The sequence below is a fragment of the Hyla sarda genome, chromosome 2, assembly GCF_029499605.1.
Source record: "Hyla sarda isolate aHylSar1 chromosome 2, aHylSar1.hap1, whole genome shotgun sequence".
NCBI classification, from domain to species: Eukaryota; Metazoa; Chordata; class Amphibia; order Anura; family Hylidae; genus Hyla; species Hyla sarda.
This window is the reverse complement of record NC_079190.1, coordinates 204,859,306-204,868,215: the sequence shown is the minus strand read 5'-3', so window position 1 is coordinate 204,868,215 and position 8,910 is coordinate 204,859,306. Positions and strand designations below refer to the sequence as shown.

General features: G+C 39.6%; 1 protein-coding gene across 3 annotated transcripts in view; it reads left to right on the top strand.

Annotated features, from left to right (window-relative positions):
* The window catches only part of ARHGAP6 (Rho GTPase activating protein 6), a 582,024-nt gene that overhangs the window by 445,146 nt on the left and 127,968 nt on the right, over positions 1-8,910 (top strand). The window lies entirely within an intron of this gene.

Genomic DNA, 8,910 nt, shown 5'->3' with positions numbered 1-8,910 from the left:
TTTTCTATTTTCATTATTAAAGACGTTCTGAGGACTCATGCATAGGCACAGGTGAATAAAAACACACTGCACTATTGGATTTGTGTGTTTTTATTAATTATTTCCCCAAAATGATTCCTTTTTGAAGGCAGATGTCTGCCAGTGTTTATATGCAGAGGTATCGAAAAGAAGCAATGTGTTTTTTTTTTCTAAAAATGGCTTTTGGCCTTTTTGTTTTTGTGCTTGGAAAGTGAAGAAGCAGTGGCTTTTTTCAAGTCGTGAAAAATTATTCCCATTTTGGGGCATAGCAACAGGAATGGCATCCTAAAAAGTGCACACAGGTGATAGGAAACCCTCTATGCACAGCTTTTTCACAATTAGTGTAAAACAAAAAAACTGGTGCATTAAACCAACTAAAACAGATTTTGCACCTTCAGTACCAACGCAGAACGCTCTCTGCTGCCTTACTACAATTTACAATATGTGGGGTCCTACTTTAGTCTGTATTCAATGATAAGTGTCCCTCACAGAAATCTATACTTAATACCTGCTATCTTTAAAATTGCTGCTGAAGCTGTGGCTTCTACATCAATCCTATATGGCCTCCTGATTTGCTGGGAGAGCTGTTAAAAAGGCATTATGGGATTCCCTGAGGTTATATTTATTTTTACCTGAGATTCTCCTCCCTCCTTTCTGCCATGTGCCTAATGTTATTTTAGCAGGTTCTGCTGAAATTCTGACCAAATTCAGTTTCTATTGGTTTGGTTCACTCATCTTTAAAAAATATATGTCCATTATGTCTACCTTAAGCAGATTTACCCATGAACTTCCATAATAGGTTGTAGGGAGCAGGAGAAATACACAGTGTGGGCTCTAAGTAAGGATAATTTATTGTTTATATGTTGGGGTTCAATGTATGGCCTTGGACAGCTGATACGTGGGGGATCCAGGACTCTGACCACCACCAATCTAATATTAATGCTTCATCATGAAGATAGGCCATCTTTTTTAAAAACCTGCAACACACCTGTACAACACACCTGTCTTTCTTCCCCTTCCTTTAGGTCCCCCTGTTCCTCGTATGTAGTAGTAGACCTCCTCTGTGCCCCCATATAGCAGTAGGCTTCATCTGTGCTATGTGGTAGTAGGACTCTATACTGCTGCTATATAGAAGTAGGCCCCCATACTTCCCCATATTGTATTTGACCCCCATGCTGCCTCCATATAGAAGTTAGGTCCCCCCATACTTCCCCCATTTTGTATTAGGCCCCCATATAGTAGTATGCCCTGAATACTGCATTAGCCCCCCCCCCTTTATATCAGTAAGCCTCCCATATTGCCCCCATATTGTATTAGGCCACTTACTCTGCCCACTTATTGTACGTCCATACTGCCCAATGAAAAAAAAAATCACTCACCTCTCCATCTTTCATGGCTTTTTACTCTGTCAAGCTGAGCATCGCATTAAACTGTATATGTGTCATTAGGACATGCTTACAGTTAAAAAAAAATGAACCCGACCATGTGGTAGGTAGGTGCATAAAACATGTAACAGGAGGAGGAGTTACTCATATTTTCTTGTCTACAAGTATACAGCTTTTTGGTTACATCTAAATGTATCATAGCAGTAACATGTCTTCTGCTGTCTGCAGTGCATTTTACATTTAGATATAATTATTCTGTGTGAATTGAATTCTCTAGATATTTTATGTGGTCTCAGCAAAAATAATGTGATTGGGAACTGTTCCCCAAGAATTTACATATTTTCCACAGTTTAGCAGACATTAAGTATCACTAAATAACCCTCCTCAGACACACAATAAAACATCAGTTTTACAGTAGATGGCAAGAGCTTCCGGCCATGCCTGTGAATACGATGACGTAAATCAGCAATTTTTCTGAGTAGGCAGTGTGTCCACAGATAAAACATTATTCTGTTCAGTAATAGCTATAACTCTCCAATAGAGAACTTATTTACTAAAGTACAGTGCAGTTAGTTCATTAGATTTGGTTGACACGGTTTCAACACAATCCAATACTTTCACATAAGTAGAAGACTTATTTAAAGGGGTACTCCGGCCCTCAGACATCTTATCCCCTATCAAAAGGATAGGGGATAAGAGGTCTCACCGCGGGGGTCCCGCCGCTGGGGACTCCCGCAATCTTGTATTCGCCACCCACCTGTTTGAGCTGCATGCCATGGTGCCAGCTCACAAACAGCCGGGTGGCGACCACGGGGCCGGAGTATCGTGACATCACGACTAAGCCCCCGTGTGACATCACCCCCCGCCCCTGCTATGCAAGTCTATGGGAGGGGGTGTGACGGTCATGCAGCTCAAACAGGTGGGTGGCAAATACAAGATTGCGGGGGTCCCCTTTGGATAGGGGATAAGATGTCTCAGGGCCGGAGTACCTCTTTAAGGCACTTGTGATAATCACAGATCAGCAGAATCTTTCTCAAGGTGTCTGCGCAGTAATATGCCCATTGTACTACCCATCTGATGTACAGAGGCGGAAGCTGTTCATGAGGGTGAGCAGTGCTGTAAAACCAGTGTGCCAAGGTAGGATGGGTGAAGTGGCATGTAGCCGTGTGTCCTGGTCTATTTAAAAAATATCCAACCAACTATGCTATCTACTTGCTTTATAAAATATATCAATTATAATGGTTGATACGTTGTTGCTGTTAGATAGTTTTGATGTTGTGTCCTTTAGTAAGGATAACTCACATAAAATAGCTGTCTATGATGTATATCAGTACTATGCTGCTTCTAGGACATTGTTGGTAATGTAATATTAATATAATTGCATTGAATAAGATGTTATACATTGACTAGACATGGAATCTGTCATGCATTGTAGTCAGCATGTATCATTGCAGTCGGTGAGTTATCACTCATGTGAGAATGCTGTACCTGCAGAAAAGATAACCTTACTACAGGACTTCATGTTGTAACATGACATTTCCTCGATCCAGCCAGGTTAAATCCAGCAAGTTATAGCTTTCTGTCAGATCCATTGTTCATTATCCTGTGTATAACATTCATTTAAATACTTGCGGTCACAGAAGTTATAAAATGAAGTTAAAAATAAAAATCATGAAGTTAATTTAGTTACCTAAACCTGACTGATACATTTACCTAAATTTGTGAATGTCATAAATGGTAACATTATCCCCTTTTACATTAATAGAAACTGCTGTTGCATCTACATAGGGGTATTCCAGTGGAAAGCTTTTTTATTTTATTTTTTTTATATTTTATTTTTTTAATGAAATTGTGCCAGAAAGTTAAACAGATTTGTAAATTACTTATTTTAAAAAATCTCAATCCTTTCAGTACTTATTAGCAGCTGTATGCTACAGAGGAAATTATTTTCTTTTTGAATTTCTTTTTTGTCTTGTCCACAGTGCTTTCTGCTGACACCTCTGTCTGTATCAGGAACTGTCCAGAGCAGTATATGTTTGCTTTGGGGATTTTCTCCTGCTCTGGACAGTTCCTAATTTGGGCATCATGTGTTAGCAGAGAGCACTCTGGACAAGACAAAAAAGAAATTCAAAAAGAAAAGCATTTCCTCAGTAGCAAACAGCTGCTAATAAGTGCTGGAAGGGTAAATAATGTTTAATAGAAGTAATTTACAAATCTGTTTAAAGGGGTACTCCGGTGAAAACCTTTTTTCTTTTAAATCAACTGGTGGCAGAAAGTTAAACATATTTGTAAATTGCTTCTATTAAAAAATCTTAATCCTTCCAGTACTTATTAGCTGCTGAATGCTACAGAGGAAATTCCTTTCTTTCTGGAACACTGATGACATCACAAGCACAGTGCTCTCTGCTGTGATTTCTGTCAATTTTAGCAACCATGCATAGCAGATGCATAGCAGATGCATAGCAGATGTATTCTAAGGGCAGCTTGGTGGCTCAGTGGTTAGCACTGCTGCCTTGCAGTGCTGGGGACTTGGGTTCAAATCCCACTTAGGACAACAATAAATAAAGCATTATTATTATTATTATAATAATGTCAGAAGAGAGAACTGTGCTCGTGATGTCATCCGAGAGCATTCCCAAAAGAAAAGAATTTCCTCTGTAGTATTCAGCAGCTAATAAGTACAGGAAGGATTAATATTTTTTAATAGAAGTAATTTACAAATCTGTTTAACTTTCCGGAGCCAGTTGATTTAAAAGAAAAAAGGTTTTCACCGGAGTACCTCTTCAACTTTCTGGCACCAGTTGATTTAAAGGGGTACTCTGGCACTAAGACATCTTATCCCCTATCAAAAGGAGGGTCTGATTACTGGCGATCACGGGGACGGAGTATTGTGACGTCACGGCTCCGCCCCCCTGTGTGATGTCACGCTCCGTCCCCTCAATGCAAGCCTATGGGAGGGGGCGTGACAGCTGTACCTGACTGTACCTGACAGCTGTCACACGGGGCGTGATGTCACATGGGGGCAGAGCGTGACGTCACAATGCTCCATCCCCGTGATCGCCAGTAATCAGACCCGGAGCGAACACACTCCGTGGACTGATTCTAACGGGGGGGTGATGTGTGCAAGATCATGGGGGTCCCCAGCGGCGGGAACGCTGCTATCAGGCATCTTATCCCCTTTGGATAGGGAATAAGATGCCTTTGCGCCGGAGTACCCCTTTAAAAAAAAAACTTTTCTCCAGGAGTACTCCTTTAAACAGATTTGTAAATTACTTCTATTAAAAATTATTTACCCTTCCAGCACTTATTAGCAGCTGTTTGCTACAGAGGAAATGCTATTCCTTTTGAATTTCTTTTTTGTCATAGCCATAGACATAAAGCAGGCTATACCTCCCAAAAATGTTGCGTTCTGTAAATAGAAGAGATTTATGGATACTGGATATCTTTGGAGCCACCAATCTCTAGAGGAAGAAAGGGATATGAAGGCCAATACTTTTCTGCACAGAAGATATCACCGAATAGATGGTTTTATCATACACATTAGATTGTATTTGGATGCAATAAAAAAAAAAACTGTATCCACTGACAGATATCTAGTAGCTATGGTCAGCATGTGGTTTGTTCCAGTCTGCATTGTGTTGATCCGTTCCATTGAGCAGAAAATATTTATATAATCAGGTTGCATTCTATTTATATGTCATATGGCAATACTGATGCTTTTATCACACAAAGAACAGATACCTGGTAATAAAATAATAAAGTGAAACGTTACTGCTTGATGATTTCAAAGGAAAGACAGGAAATATTGATATGAAAACAAAAAACCTTATGTAGCGGCTACCATATGGGGCAGATTAATAATTGTCAAATAGGTAAATGTGTTGTCCCACCATTAAGACTTATCACTGATAAGTGCATGATTGGGGGAGGGGGGGTTCAACCATCCGGTGTCAAAATTGAGACGCTGTATGATTGTGAACTGTCCCATGAATGGGATCAGTTCTAGCATATGTTTCCTTTAAAGGGTTGTGCGCTGCCCTGACTTTCGGAGCTCCATTCACAGCATCTGGAAGTTCATTACTCCGAATGCTGTGTGCGGGCTTCCGTGTTCGTAGCCGCCGGGTGTGACGTCTCGCCCGCCCCCTTGTGACGTCTCGCCCACCCCCTCAACGAAAGTCTATGGGAAGGGGGCGGGACCGCTGCCACACCCCTTTCCCATAGACTTTGGTAGAGGGGGCGGGCGTGATGTCACAAGGGGGCGGGTGAGACATCACGAGGTGGCAGGCAAGGGACCGGGCGTTACGTCACGCCCGTCGTCCACGAACACGGAAGCCCGCACACAGCGTTCAGAGTAATGAACTTCCGGACGCTGTGAGCGAAGCTCCAAAAATTAGGGCAGTGCACAACCCCTTTAAGTGCATAGAGGAGGGAAACTATGCCGGACAACTAATATATGTGAACCCAGCCTTAGAAAACACAAAGAAATACACTTACAAATTATATGTTTGAGTTTGTAAAAAATGAGTAGAAGAGAAGCATGACTAGATCCCTTCAGTGAGGAATGACCGGTACGATTCTATACTCAAATATCTTATTGTAGTTGGGTACTACAACATCTCTCAACAACAAGTAAAGGCATTGTACTGGTTATCTGTTGAAGAACGTGAAAGCTGTAATTCACATTTTAAGTACAATGTCTAAGCTAAATTTAATTTAGTCTAGAATCTGTGATTTAGTCATGGGAACAATGTACTTGAAAAGGCTAGAAAGAAGCAGTACGTATGTTGGTCAATGCATTCCCTGTTATTAGGGTAGTTGCATCCATATCCGAATATATCAGCACATTACTTCCAATGTAAAACTGAAGACCACTTCATTATAGGTTGAATTCCTATTATAATTAAATTGGATCATGATGCAAGATTTTTTAAACTGATATAAAATCTGTATCCTAAACCATCTTGTAACATCTCCTGAATAAAACCACGTTGTCTCATTTGCAATTCAGATGAAGCATACAAGGTAAGTGTGCAAAAGACAAAAGTGTTTTTTAACATTCACAGAAATGACCTAAATAGCCTCTTTCTTTATATTTTCTATTCTTGCTTTATTTAATAGAAAAATAGATGAACGTGTCCCTGAATTATAAAGGAGAACCATCCTTTATTTCTATTACCTGACCCTGTTGTCATACTCTTCACTATAGTAGGTCGCCAAGGCGAACACGTGCTACAATCCTTTGTATACAAGCTCACGGTATCTATGTTTAATAACTGATAAAGTTCCATATTTCCTGGATTATTCATTTGATTTCTAATCCTTAGAGTAAATCATCAATATCTGATCTGTGTGGTGCCGACAACCGGCATATACACCTGTCAGCTGTTTGCCAGAGCTGCTTCTCCAAGTATATATATGCACTGAAGTAGTGAATTAAAGTGAATTATCATATCTAATGATAATTGAAAAGTTGACTTCAACAAGAATGGAGGTCTCTGCTTTATAGGATTAACTAGAGAACATTAAAGCAAAAAGATTATGTTGGCCAGTTGCAGGCATTTGTTTGTTTTTTTAGAAAAAAAATGGTTTTAGAGCTAGTGTTTCTTTTTATGCTGAAGCATTACCCATTGCCCTTGTATAGTTACATAGTTTGTAAGGTTAAAAAAAAAAAGACAAGATTCCATCAAGTTCAACCTTAAATCCTTCTGTAGACACAGAAAAAACTAGTGGCACCGGTACCTTGCTATACAGCTCCACGAGATGGACAATGTAGGTATGCGGGAAATCAGCCAGAAATATTCAGAAAACGGCAGTACTAGGACAATGAAAGACGTAGTAAATGCAATGTAGAACACGAGAAAAACCGACGTCCTGCACTCACCGTATAGACCCTGGACCTTCAGCTCCCATCTCGGGCCACTAATCCGGCATCGACGACGAGGTGGCATGGGGCTAAACAATGAATGTGGAAACCAGAAGTGTTTTTCAAACTTTTGGAGAATTTTGTTCAGTCATTCATAAAAATTGATTATTATGAGCCATTTAGAAACCATTTAGAAAATGTATGGGCCAACGTTATGCCAGTATGTTTCCAGCACCAGATGCTTGATGCCTCTTAAACAATGCCCCATAGCGCCCTAGTCTAACACTCCTTCCCTGCCCTTCATTCCACAATATGGTCTATACCTACAGGGGAATAAAGTGTGTGGCATAATATCACGGAAGTACATATTAGCTCAGATGCACTTATGCCAGTATTACAATCTTTATTTAAAGTAATGACTTATTATAATGTACACATTAGGCTGTGATGCATTACCTTACTTCTATGTAAGTATTCTATATATGCTGGGAGTATTCCCTGATGGATCCTTAAAAATATTTTGCTATAAATGCCACTATACAGTCCCATATGGTGGCTATTTGCCAAAATGTAAAAAAAAAAAAAAAAAAAAAAAAAAAACTTTTTCTATGTAGGACACTTTTTTGGCCTTCATTGGGTCTGTGGGGACCTTTGTTCATTTAACACAGTATGAGCCTAACTTAATAAAGTAATAGGTAAAAAAAGATCTCAAAGCTCTTATCAGTGTTATCAGTATGTCTGCGGAACCAATAGTGCCTGGGTTCCTGCTGGTCACTGTCCCCATCTCGACATGCAGTTAGCCTAAAGGCATTATCGTGAGAAATGGGAAAAGGAGGACTGAGTTAGCTTTCATTGTGATGTAGACAGCTTCGTATACCAAGTTCATTTAGATCTATCATTATAAACCATCTTGTTCCTGATTTAATCTTGAAAAGTGCTAATCCTGTATCTGAATTAGTGGCTTAAAATCCCTGAAGAATGAAACTTCCAACAGCCGATGCCTTTATTCCCTCTCTATTTATTTGAAACTACATTTAGAGGAAGCTGACGGGAAGCTCCACAGGAACAGATATGAGGACTATATTATTATTTGGCAGCTGTCTCGTACCCTTGTACTGTAATTAAGGCAGAGACATTACAGCTCCTTCCCTGGGCTGCAAATGTTCACGTGCAGTATTGCTGTAACTCATGGCTTACTTCTTCCCATTATTTGTATTGTGATTTAATTTCATATGTGTTAGGAAAGTTTAAAAAGGTTTTCCATTGGTAAGGTAAACAGCTATCTGCCTTCATTTATATGACATTCACTGGGAGTCCACACCTAGACAAGCAGCATATACATCTCATAGCATAGTGAAAAGATGGTCATCTCTCACCATACATCTTAGACTTATTTAGAAATCACTTAAAAGGACACGTGTATATGAACAAGAAACACCCCATTTTCTTATTAACAAACTATAATTTGCTACACTGACAGTGCAGAACACACATCGACTGAAATATACCCAACCAGTTGGATCAAGTTAATCATAAAATGCAATAAAACTGGTTAGTTATGCTTTATGCTTGGCATCTATGGTCAGCAGCCTAAAAAATAAAGGATTTTTTTTTTTTTTTCAAATTGCCGGTGTATAACAATTG